General features: G+C 34.2%; 1 pseudogene; it reads left to right on the forward strand.

Annotated features, from left to right (window-relative positions):
- The first annotated feature begins 1,516 nt into the window (after positions 1–1,516).
- Positions 1,517–4,055, forward strand: LOC141685742 (DEAD-box ATP-dependent RNA helicase 6-like; annotated as a pseudogene).
- Positions 4,056–13,835: the final 9,780 nt, after the last annotated feature.

A 13,835-nucleotide genomic window follows, 5' to 3' on the forward strand; every position in this document is an offset into this window, starting at 1 on the left:
TACACTGATCATCATTGTAAATCTACTCTATTCAAGCTTATCCATCAAACTAAATTAGCTCTTCAGGCCACAAAAGATTCCAACAACAAAAATCTTTTCCAAGCCCATCTTGAATCTCTACAACTACATAAAATTCAATCTCTCAAACAGAGTCAAGATGTGGATGACATCAAGACCAACATTGAGCAAGTCAAGAAGGATATCAATGCCAGAATCACTACAAGAAAAATGTTAATAGACATCACACATTAGACATCGGTCACTCATGCCACTGATGTCTCAAACATAATTGACTTTACCCCGTGTTTATTCGATGTCTTTCTATTTTTAAGACACCGTCTATTTGAAAACCGATGTCTTAAGTTGAGTTTTTAAAAATGGAATGCGCGGCCTCCCCAATTCTTTTCCCCCTTAACAAAATTTTTATTCCCTCCTTGACAATTTTAGGTTTCCCCCTCTCAAATTAAATAAAAATTAAAAACTCTCTCGTTCCCACTCTCTCTCACATCTCTCTCACAGCTCTCTCTGTCTCTCACAGCTCTCTCTCCGACAAGAACACACCCTTCTCATCTCTCACTCACTTCTACTCACCACCTCTCACCACATCTGCTATGCTCTCTTTTCCTCTCATCTTTCTCTACTCTCTTCGCTCATCAGCTCTCTCTCTCTCTTTCAATTAGGTTATTTCTCTTTTTGTTTTCATATTATAAAGTAAAATTAATTGGTCTTCTTTGCATTAATCGAAACCCTGGTTTTTTAAATCGAAACCCTAGTTTTTTAATCAAAATCCTTTAAATCGAAACCCTAGTTTTTAGAATTGGGGATTTTTTACAATAAAAATCCAAATTGAAGTACTGTATGGTGTTACTAATTATTTTGAATTTGTTTTATACAGGAATTGCAAACCAATCATGATATGTGGCTTCAAGTTCAGGCATATTCTTTCTATCACACAAAAGCTAAATATGAAATTCTTTGCGATCTAGGTCCATTTAATGTCATACTTAGTTTTATGTTTTTTTACTTTGATTTATTAGAATTAATAAAGGAGAGATGGCTCGATATGACAGAGCAATGAACGTGTTCTCACCGGAGGGTCATCTACTTCAAGTGAAATACGCTATCGAAGCTGTCCGTAAAGGTAACGCCTCCGTCGATGTTAGAGGTAGTGATACTATCATTCTCGGTGTTGAGAAGAAATCACATTTTACTTAAATATCCTGAAGCCATTTTGCTTGATGACTGATGTTATGTTTGATTTGGTATTTATCGGGTGGTTAATTTGGTTTGATGATTTTTATAGCTATGTTGCAGAATTGTAGAGGTTTTATATTTTTGTAATTGGAATGTAGTATTTTAGGCATGTAAGAAATGATGTTATTTTGCTTGATGTTTTTGATATTATGGTCTGATTAGTGGATTTTATTTTTCTTGTTATATTCCGGAACTGTAGTGATTTTAGTTACAGTTTGCAGGTGGGTTTTAGTAGTGAAGGAGCATATATCTCATGGCTTAAATGGAAATGGAACCTGTAGAAATCATTTCATCAAATGATGATAGTGAGCTTGATTGGGATTTAGACTTGGTTAGGTCAATGTATGATCAGATTCCCTTGGATTCTAGTGGAGCATCCACTTCAGATAATGATTTAGGCAAGCCAAGCCCAACAACGACTACCACTCAGAGCCAGAGAGCTCTTCCACCATGGGCAAATACATCCGGTTCTGAGTTAACAAGTGAAGTCTTTTTAGCCTAAAATATCAATATTTAATAGAATATGTGTTGTCCCATTATATAACACTTCAGTATGTGCAGTTTACAAAGAATCATCACGTAAGTTGGCTTCCCGAGCAGATGCTCGTAAGGGAAGCTCATCAAACCATAGCCACCAAACACAGGCTGGACATCGCAGGCCATCAGGAACTATTAGTCACTCAGGACTCTCAAACTTAAAAATAAACCAGGATACAGATTCTACAAATTCGGCTAGTAGAGGTATGTGATTCTATCAATTAAAAATTTGTCAAACTTCAAGACTCTAGGTATCATGTTCTTTATATACATCACATTTTACTCTATTTATAGTCATATATGTTCAATAATGACAGCCATATTAATGTTACCACCATCAACAAAGCTAGCTATAGTTTCTGTATCTAGCAGTCAATAATGACAAATATTGCACTTGGATATATTACCATGTCCATAATTACTCTTAGGCCTTACGTAGTGTCTTTTCTAATATTTTTCCTTTCAGGATGTGACAGCCACAAAAGGAAATGAATTCGAAGACTATTTTCTAAAACGTGAATTACTTATGGGGATATATGAGAAGGGTTTTGAGAGGCCATCTCCTATTCAGGAGGAAAGTATTCCTATTGCTTTAACGGGCAGTGATATCCTTGCTAGGGCTAAGAATGGTACAGGAAAAACTGCCGCCTTTTGCATTCCAGCATTGGAAAGGATAGATCAAGATAATAATGTGATTCAAGGAATCTATCTTCCCTCTTATTGTGTGTAATTAGGTTCCGTTGTTTCTAAAGTTTTTTGTATTGCATACCTAAAAAATTATCCATAACAGTGGTGGAAAATGTGACAAGGCATTGTGGCTTGATATTCATCTTGATTATGTGAGAAAAAGCAATTTAACATGTATACTACAGATGTCCCAATCTTTGGTTTAAGAAGGTCAAAAGATTAAATCCAAACCGAACTGAACTTACTAGGTTGTTCCACTCGGTGTGTTTATCAGTAATGCTTTTTATGAAGTTTTTTGTTTTGGTCGCATCAAATGTTATCTAAAACAGTAGTGGAAAATGATAATGCATCGTGGCTCAAAATTTATCTAGATTATGTGAGAAAAAACAAGTTAACATGTATAGATGTCTCATTCTTCTTTGGCTTATCAACTTCGAAGAATTAAGGCCGAACCAAATAGACAAATTGAACTTGCTTGGTATGTCTCACTTGAAAATATGGTCTGGGGAGGGGGAGTTATACACATAGCTCGCCTCTACTCTTAGATGTAGAGAATTTTTGGTTAGGTGTAGAGTATTTTTTTGGAACACGTTGAAATTTGAAAATAAGGGTATTTACGATTTAAGGGTATTTGCGATTTAAAAAACTGCAGTATGCTTGCTATGGATGAGGTATAAGATTGTTGTGTCGCTTCTGGGTTTTTTTGTTTCTCTTGCTAGATTCTGAGCCTAGAGTATTAATACTTTTGGTAAATAAAACAAATTAAAGGATTTGGGCATTACAGTATAGAAAGCTTAATTGTTGCTCTCTGCTGTATTGTTAATTATGGGAATGTTTAATCTTAGTCTTCAGAATTTATTATCACAAGCGGGACTATGTAGTCTTACACTTTGATTAAATCAAAATGTATATTTAGTTAAGGCTTGAAGAGTGTTACATGTTTCCTAGTTAGCATTTTTTGTCATGTATTTTAATCCTTTAAAGCAAGAGTCACCTTTATCCTAAGGAACTAAACATTCTGTGGTTTGTTTATTTACTGTGATTATAGTATAATTGACTATTTTATTATGTGATAATTTTCACTTTGTCCTAAACATGTGTTAAAGAATCTTACGGCTTCAGTATAATTTTTTTCCCAGGCTGATAAGCTCTTGTCGCCAGAGTTCCAACCTTTTATACAACAGCTCATTCGTTTTCTGCCTACGAATCGTCAAATTTTGATGTTTTCAGCTACATTTCCTGTAACGGTGAAGGATTTTAAGGATAGATATCTGCAGAAGCCCTATGTCATCAACCTGATGGACGAGCTCACTCTCAAGGGAATAACATAATTTTATGCTTTTGTTGAAGAGAGACAAAAAATACACTGCCTGAACACCCTTTTCTCTCAAAGGTTTGGCTTTAATTTAAAATCTCTACAATTTGTATTTGTAACAAGACAGTCTATTGATTCATATGTTGCCTATTACAGGATTAACCAGTCAATCATTTTCTGCAACTCTGTGAATCGGGTGGAACTGCTGGCCAATAAAATTACAGAGCTTGGTTACTCTTGCTTTTATATCCATGAACAATGATAACTGACATGGAGTACCTTAATTTGCAGATTGGTAACGCATACATAGACGAGGAAACTCAATTTAAAGGAACAATATATTACTACTGATCACATGCTTTACTATCTGATGAAGTTTATGAGGGCATCATCCTAAACTGCAACTTTTCAGCAAATACAAATATTTCAGAAGCATGTGAACACTCAGCAAGTTCAGACATCACTTCATGTCACTATTCCTCCAAAGACATGGGAATCTTGCAGGTACACATATCTAGTAGATTGTTAAATCACAGCTTATCATCTAATCTTAAAATTATTTGACTTACAATTGGTACTCTGACTAATTATATAACGTTATTATCTGTAGTTGTGTAATTGATTATACGGAAGCCCCAACAACAGTCTTGCCAGTTATCAAGGAACTTATGAACAGTGGAAAAAGTGTCTGGCTATATAGGTGAACAAATTTTTTTCTCGAAATTAGAAACATTATGAACTGTAAGAATTTGTATGACTAAAATCGAGTTTAAGTATGCAGCGGGGAGACGGATGGTGTAGTGTCAGTGACAACAACAAGATATGCCATAGACTATCTTCAAACTACAGTCAAAACACAATGGTACCCCTGGTACACTAAGGCTGAGGTACAAATACTACATTATCAGCAAGCACACACAAAACCCTTCCTCTAATTGTCAAATCACGAATCATTAATTTCTTCGATGATGTTTTTCAAGGTGGGAGGATATGCAGTTGGATACGAAAATTTGACATTTATGACTGTAAGGGGATCCAGACATTTTTTTCCAAGTTATAAGCCTTCTCGTGCACTTGCTTTGTTCTCTTCCTTTTTGGCTGGAGAGCTTCCTCAAACAAAAGTCTCCAATATCCTAAACACTTCCTCATGAGGTCGCCATCCGGAGTCTATTATTACTAGACTAAACATTACTGGCTATGCAATAGGTATACAGTATAACTTACGATCATTATACTTTTGGATAAACTTTGCTTGTATAAAGTTAATAACATGCAGTGTTTACTTTCCTTGAGCATCAGATGTTGTCCCGCAGTTAATGGAGCTCTTTTAGAAGATAATATGAAAGACGAGTACAGAATGACTCAGTGGCATCTGAGTTTTATCTGTAAATGTTAGGCAGCTAATCGTTCATATACATCATGTCTTACTTTTATGGTCATTAGTGTTTAGGTGTATGTATAGTAAACCTGCTATGCAGGAGAGAGTTTAAGAGATATTACTACTGATTGAAGAAATTTTCAATATACTGGCTACCCGTTTACATGGTCTTACATAAATCTTGTTTATTTCTTTTTGTCTTAGCAGTGTTTAGCACTTGACATGTATATAAGAAAAGCTGATGTCAAAAAAGATGATGTACATCACTTTAAGGTAAAACACTGATGTCAAAGAAATCCAGGTTCGAGTCTAAATGAAACATAAAAATCACTTTGTTTAAGATAAAACTGATGTCAAGTGACATTATAAACATCACTTTTTAACCAAACAAAACTGATGTCAAAAAACGCAATGTACATCAGTTTCAGACAAATAACTGATGTGAAAGACTAACATGTTCAAGTCTAAATGATACATAGACATCACTTTATTCTAGAAAAAAGTGATGTCTATACGCTAAATTAGACATCACCTTTCATTAAAGAAACAGATGTTTAATATGCCATTTTACATCACCTATGTCAAAATTATCGATATTTTTGTGACAAAAAACATAGCTCATGATGTGTGTAACATGTTTAATTAGGTGTAATTTAGGTATTAAATAATTTATTTATAGCATTTTATGTAAATAATCAACACATAAACATCTGTTTTTTAACTAAAATCGATGTCTAATCGAGTATAGACATCGGGTATCCACCGATGTCTAGAAGAGACATCACCGACATCAACATCGGTTGTGAAACAACATAGACATCGGTCAAAAAGCGATGTCTATGGACTTTTTTCTTGTAGTGAATGGAGTGTAAACTTCCTGAATCAACAATGAAAGACATTTACAAGAAAATCAGGTAGGACTATGACTTGAGTAGCAAAATTGATTCTTTGGACTCTAGGCTGAAAGCAGTGGAGATTTCTATTACCAAGGTGCTTGTCAACCAAGTCCATCAGACACTTCATCTTCAAAAATTGGTGGCTTCTCAAACTCCAACCCCTGCATTACTTGATGATAACAAAAAGGGGAGAAGGATGTAATTGTCCAAGTTAGTATGGGGGAAGGATGTGCACATTCAAGTTAGTAAAATAATTGTTCCATTCATTACTTTCTCAAAGCCACTAGTGTTGGACAGTATTGACTTGATCAACATTGCAGCAGCTGAACTCAAGATGAAAGAACAAATGAAGAAAATTGATGAGAAAATTGAAAAGGTATTTGGTTCAATGAAAAACAAGACAAATATGTGAAGCATTTCACATAATTGAGATAGATTCTAATAAGTGAAATGAGCTTGAGGAATATGAGAGGTCTAACCTCAGCTAGAAGACATTAAAAGGCCACTATGATTATGAAGCCCAATAATCATCAAAATATTCAAGCAAGAATCCTTTGGACCTAGTCTATGTAACCCTCAACCTGATGAAAAGAAACTGTTTGGTCACTCCACTACCAATCATAAAGATCCAAGAGACTCAGTCTTGAAGAAAAGAATAGCTAAAATCTACAGACATGGAAAACTAATTTGTGCGATGGATGGACATCCTCAATTTGGAGAAGATAAGAAAGAAGAAAAATTGAGGCTCAAGCATCGAAAAAGGCAGGCTTTCTTAGAAGCTAAGAAATAAGTTGAAAAGCTAGCAACCAAATCAGAAACTGAATAGCCTGCCACCTTATCTGAAACTGGGTAGCTGGAGGAACCAAAGCATAAATCTATAAAAAGAGTAAGAAAGGAAAGAGCCAAAAGGAAGCTGGTATTTGAAGAAGAAGAGGTAGAACCAAAGCGAACTCAGTCTACTACTATAAATCAACCAATTATGCCCATATTAGAGCAAGTTGAAATCAAGGTGCATCCTGGTGTGAATTTTCATGGTGAGCCAATCATTCCCAAGGATGAACCAATAGACTGGGAAAACCTACCTATTCTTGAGCTGAACATCCCAATACCAACCACCTCAAAAAGGAGAAAGAACATACCAAGCAAGGCAGTCAAGTATATCCCATTTAAATCCAAAACCTTATCTAAACCCAAGCCAATAGTCAACAAAGGAGATTAGCTCTTTATTTGTGACATAAAGGATTTTTCAGACATTAATCTTTACCTGGATGAGCTAGATGAAGTGAGAGCTATTGATGCCCACAAAAGACTTCCAGAAAGATTAGTGTTCAAGTATAAGAGTGGAAAAGAATTTACTTGGCATCTTCATAGGATTCTCAATGAAGGATACTCTATCTTAGTAAATGTATTCTCTGTAATCAAAAAAGAGTTTGGAGTCACTAAGGTGGCGAAAATAGAGATACTTAATAAAATTCAACAAATTCAAAGAAGCTGGAGAGAACCAGGTACACTTTCAAGAATTTTAACTATTCCTTACACTGGAAGTAGAGTGCACTTGAAGCCTTATTGGTTGATGGAGTTCAAGGATGAGAGGAACACCAGAAGATTTTTCAGACTAGAAGATCAGCTAAAAATATCAAGTAATGAAACTCTAAATGAAATGCAAGGGATGTTGAATCTATCTAATAAAGATGAAGCTGAGTTCTACAGACAACTCAAACTCCAGATAGAAGAGAACAATGTGAATCTTAGAAAGAAGACTAGACATTCAAGGAAAAAGGATTAATCTGCTCAGACTAGAGTAGCACCTTGAACAAGACTTGTGAGACTTTTTGAACTTTCTTTTATCACTTTCAATAAAACTGCAACACATCATTTTAATATTCTATTAAATGATCTTTTTGTAAAAGTGTGTTTTGTTATCATCAAGTCCTCCTAAATTTATGCCTACAATTCTAGTAGACATAAATTGGGAGAGATTGTTAGGAATATGTTGTAGGCTTGATGATATTTTACCAAAACACCTTAGTAGATTTAATTAAGTTTAACTATAGCTTTCACAGATAATCTTACTTGTCATCCATTGAAAGAGTAGCTTATGTTTAAATAAGTTTTTGTAGCACATTCCTATATACTGTAATGTCTTGAAGGATTAGACGTTGTAGGATATTCTAAGTCATGTTGGCTTCTAGTATGATATGCAAAATAGGTTGGCTAATTGTAAATATTAGATGCCTTGTAATTTTGCTTAAGTGAAATTGAGTTAACTGCTATGGAAATACTTTCAACAGATGTTTCTACAAGGCTTCGACGGATGACCCAAGTCTCATTCAACGGGTGATCCAATAGAGTCTCGACGGATGAGCCAACAGAGTCTCGACATATTACAAATTCAAATGGGAGTTGATAGTGACTTGACAGTCACATGGGTTGATTGTATACAAAAGGAATGTGGTAGCCTGTAATCAGGATTATGAAGATCAAGAAGCATTTTTATTTTCATGAAAAATAAGAGACGTTCAAAGATGCTATATCTATCTAGATTGCATTGGATAGAGAAATGAAGAAACATGTGATTAGACTTAGACATCTTTGTTTTATTTGTTTGTCTTTTTCATATGTAACTTGGTGATATATAAACCAAGTGTAGCAAAGTGTTATTTAATTAATTGACACAATAAAAAAAAGCTAGAACGAGAGAGCATTTGTAAGCTGTATCTTTTAGTACTCTCAAGTTTAGGTTTGTAAAAACTCTTGTAAGCAGCTTTGTGCTTCTTGCATCACAGAGATCTTCTACATTTTTATATATTTCTGGTGGAAATAACAATCCACCAGAATATTTTTAAACATCCTTGTTAACTTACTTTGTGTTTGAATACTTAAATATTTCTTATCTGCACCTAGCGTATACATACACAGTTATATTTATATTTGCAAGACCAAGAATTACATTCAAACATTATAGGAATAATGTTGAAAACCAAGAATCTACTTGTTAGATTATTTGAAAATAACAAACATTATAGGTAGAACCTGCTTTGACTATACTACATCATACATAGAATGCGTATAGAAACCCTAAAAAAGTGTTTCTATATGGAACAAATCCATTACAATAGGGTCTATGGCAACGTATTTTGAAAAATAGGCTTAACTTTTGGTCTCGCAGCCATAAGGGCTTATGATAACGAATTTGGGAGCATATTGAAACAGAGTAAAGAAGTTGCAAATTCGGTTTACATCAACATTTTTACATTTATAGAAATGAATATAAAGTCATTGCCATACATGAGGCTCCCTATGAAAACATTATTTTGCAACATTTTTTGTGATAATTGTTGCAATACATATACTTACGCAACATATTTAGAGTAAATTCCAACAAATTTTATTAACAAAATTGAAATATATGGCAACCATTTTACCCTTAACTGCAACATAATTTTTTTAAAAAATAATTGGGCATGACCTCTATATTTCACTAACAACCACTAAATTTAATTAGTATCTTCACTCTACAATCCAACAATCCAACAAGAAGTTTAGCACACTATTACTGATATTTCAACTTTACATAAACCAAGTCTAAAAAAATACAAAAGTCTCAAGTAAAATAACAAAATTAAATTTTACACACATTCTTAAGTTAATTATACATAGATCAAAATATTCGTAGTTAATCAACTTCAAATATCAAGTCATGTAGCTTCTTTATCTCCACCAGTAGCAGACGAGTCTCCATCTTTGGCTCTAACGATATCTTATTATTTTTTACATTGATATTCAACGATAAATTCTTGTCTTCAATATCATCACCATTTTTTGTCGTATCACCCTCGAAAAATATCATAAAACAGAATTTGAAGACATCAATCTAAAGCAATTTGATAGAGAAAATTTTAGCTTCAATATGAATAGAGATGCATAATAAGACTTACATAGTATTATTTAATTTAACAAGGAAATTGTCATTCAATAAATTAACTTTGTAACGCCTGTAAATATTTGATATGAATGTAATATAATATTATGTTTTGTGCTATATAATTTTTGTGTGTATTAGATGTCAGAAATTATGAATCCAATGTGTTCGTATATATTCTTCGTTGTGTGGCATTGCGAATATTGTTAGATGATCTATAAGCGTATGATTAATTGTACGCAAGCAAGTTTCGTTACGCGATTAAATAATATTTGAGTTTAACGCGATTAGATAATAATCGTAATAGTTGTGATTAAACGATATATTATAATTCGTATAATAGCAGCTTAGAATCAAATTATTTGCATTTTCTTATGTGACTTAGAGTTATTAATCATATTTTTATGTGGCTTGTATATTAGAGTATTAATCCTGGAAAATTATTTTAAAATATATTCTTGTTCAAAATTTTTGAAAACAATTTTATAAAACTTCTAAAATCTCATAGTAATTATGTGTGATTTATGGAGTTGTATTTTATTTACTAAAATCTATTCTTTTTAATCATACTTTTATTAATTAATAGATTACTAGTATACCCTTGCATGCATTTTGGTTTATAAAAGGGTTCAAGGCTAAGACCGTCAATTTCAACCCCACTAACTTGCTAGTTTACTTCTTTAACCTCGCATGCAATTTTGTTGCAACTAGAAAGAGGGTCATTAGAGTAAATTCTCCATTCCACTACCACATTTTAGTAACAAAACCGAGAGGATACTCTCAATTTCATCACACACCCACCCACACACCTCACCCTCTCATCTCTTCTCTCCCTCTAGGCCGAAGCTCACCCCCACCCCACTCTTGCCATTTTTCTTCACCTCTTTTAATTTTCTTTCACTTCTCAAGTCAGTCAAGCCAAGATCTGCTTCATTTAGTGGAGTAGCTTCATTTTGAGGTGAGTTTTGTGCATGCATGTTGAAGAAGCCGAAGTTGAGGCCTTAGTTCTTGTGAACTCAAGGTTTCAACCATGGTGGCTTATAGAAATGAGCAAGATGTGATCTTGGAGAGGTGTTACACTTATATTTTTGCCAAGTCATAATCTTGTTCATAAATATTTGGCAATGATTTCTTAAGAGCCGAATGTAAAGTGTTGATTTTGGAAAGTTTTTATGAAAAATGACCATGCATGTTGATTTTTAAAGTCTTGCTCTTTATAAATGTTGTTTGTCAAGATTAAACTCTTTAATGATATTTTTCCTTCAATATATCTTAATTTTAGTACTTGCATGTTGATTTTAGCACTTGCATGTTGGATATGGTACTTGCATGTCGATTTATAAGTGATTTTCAAAGTAGAAACCATACTTGTTGAATTTGTGCCTTGGTACTTGACTTGTGTGAAATGCATGCTATGTTATTTGTTATAAAAATTCTAGATGAAGTATTCCATGATGATAAGTGATTATATTCAGTAGATATCAAGTGATTATTTTGGATATATGGTTCAATTTTTTGCTTAAAACTCGAAGATGTGATATTGCCAATATAGTTGTTCTTTTAACCTCTTGATAATTGATTTTTTTGAGTTGCATGCCATGATTCCATTGATAAAATGCTAGTTTAGGTTATATATGATGAAATGAGCTTAAGGTCAGTAGGTGTCATGAATTTACCATGCATGTTTACTTCAAATTTTTGCTTTAAAATGCTAAGTGATGGCTCGACTTGTGATGTATTACTTTGCTTGTCTTCATATTTGGTATTCATGCTTAAGGAACTGTAAATGAACCTTATATTTTGATAAGCAGTAGGTGTAAGTGTATGTTAATACTTTCCTTGGTTGGTTGTTGATTGTTTTTTTGGAGTAATGTAGGGACTCAAGGTGGAACGAGTCACTTGGTCATACCTGGGAAGATTTTTGTACTAGAAGTTTAGGTCATTTTAGGTGAGTTTTAGCAAGGCCTTGGTAGGCCTGAGCTCAAAGGAGTTGGGACTTGGTTCATACTTGAGTCCAGTAGCTTTAGATTGAATAAAAACTTGCATTTGGTTAGGTGCACACTCACAAACCCGAGAGCAGCTCAGAATAGGGAAGATTTGAGTAAACTTGACTTTTGATTGATTTTCATCATGTCATAGGTTAGTACTTCATGGGGCCTTGGACTAAATAGATATAATGAAGTCTTAAGAAGCTTAACACGCCATTAAGCATGAATAGGTTAGTTGCTCTCCTTGTTTGAACTCTAGAAGATACATCACCAATGATGAGCTCAAAGGGGTGATCCTTTGTCCATTTCCTTTGTTGAGGTAGATTAGCTCTAGATGAAGAGGCCTCATTGTTGTCTTGATGTGTGATTGAGTTTTGATTATTTGAAACTCCCCCTGAGTTAATGGATCTTTGATTTGAGAAAGGGGAGCTTTCTGTAAGTGATCTATTCTGACTTCTAGCTTCTTTTGATGACCCGACGGATAGTGAATTTTGAGTACCGACGGATGAGGTTGGTTGTTTCCCAACGGATAAGGCAGATTGTCTCCCGACGGATGAAGCATTTTGCAACTCGACATATGTTGAATATTGTGCTTCATTGGTAGTGGATTTTTCTGCATCATCCTTTGATACTGTTTCTTCATCACTTTCATCATCACTGTCATCACTAACCATCTCCACATTGTCAAATTTGAGGCTCTCATGGTAATCTCCATCTTGCAGTCCTTAAATCTTTTTATCATCAAACACAACATGTATTGATTCCACAACAATGTTGGTTCTTAGATTGTAGATTGTTTATGCTTTACCAACAACATATCCAACAAAAATTCCTTCATCTGATTTAACATCAAACTTCCCATTCTGATCAGTTTGATTTCTCAAGATATAGCATTTGCAGCCAAAGACATGAAAAAAATTTAGAGTTGGCTTCTTGTTCTTGAACAATTGATAGGGAGTCATGCATTTTGCTTGATTAATCAGAGAAATATTTTGAGTGTAGCATGCAGTATTTACAGCTTCAGCCCAGAAATATGTTAGTAATTTAGATTCTTCAAGCATTGTCCTGGCAGCTTCAATAAGTGATATGTTCTTCCTTTCAACTACTCCATTTTGTTATGGAGTTCTTGCTGCAGAAAACTCATGCAAAATCCTATTTTCTTCACAAAATGCTCTCATGATAAAGTTCTTGAACTCAGTTCCATTGTCACTCCTGATTCTTCTAACTTTGAAATCAGGATGATTATTGACTTGCCTTATGTGATTGATGATGATTTCACTAGCCTCATCTTTAGACTTTAGGAAATATGTCCAAGAGAATTTTGAGAACCTACAATTACTAGGAAAAATCTTTTCCTTGAGATGGACAACACATTGACTGGTCCAAATAAATCCATGTGTAGGAGTTGCAAAGGTTCTTCAATTGTTAAATCAAGCTTCTTCCTGAATGATGCTTTGATCTGCTTTCTTTTTTGGCAGGCATCACACAATCCATCCTTAGAAAACTCCACTTGAGGAATGCCTCTAACCAGTTCTTTCTTTACTAGTTCATTCATGGTCTTGAAGTTTAAATGGGATAGCTTCTTGTACCACAACCAACTTTCATCCTGACTTGCTTTGCTGAGAAGACAAGTAACAGATTCTGCATTTGATGAGTTGAAGTCAACTAGGTACACATTTCCTTTTCTCATACCAGTGAGAACCACTTTGTTGCTTTTCTTGTTAGTCACAACATAAGTTTCTGAATTGAAGGTTATTGAGTTGCCTTTATCACAAAGCTGTCTGATACTCAACAAATTGTGCTTGAGACCATCCACTAAGGCAACCTCCTCAATGATGACATTGTCCTTTGAAATCAA

The sequence above is a fragment of the Apium graveolens genome, chromosome 9 (genome assembly GCF_009905375.1).
Source record: "Apium graveolens cultivar Ventura chromosome 9, ASM990537v1, whole genome shotgun sequence".
NCBI lineage: Eukaryota > Viridiplantae > Streptophyta > Magnoliopsida > Apiales > Apiaceae > Apium > Apium graveolens.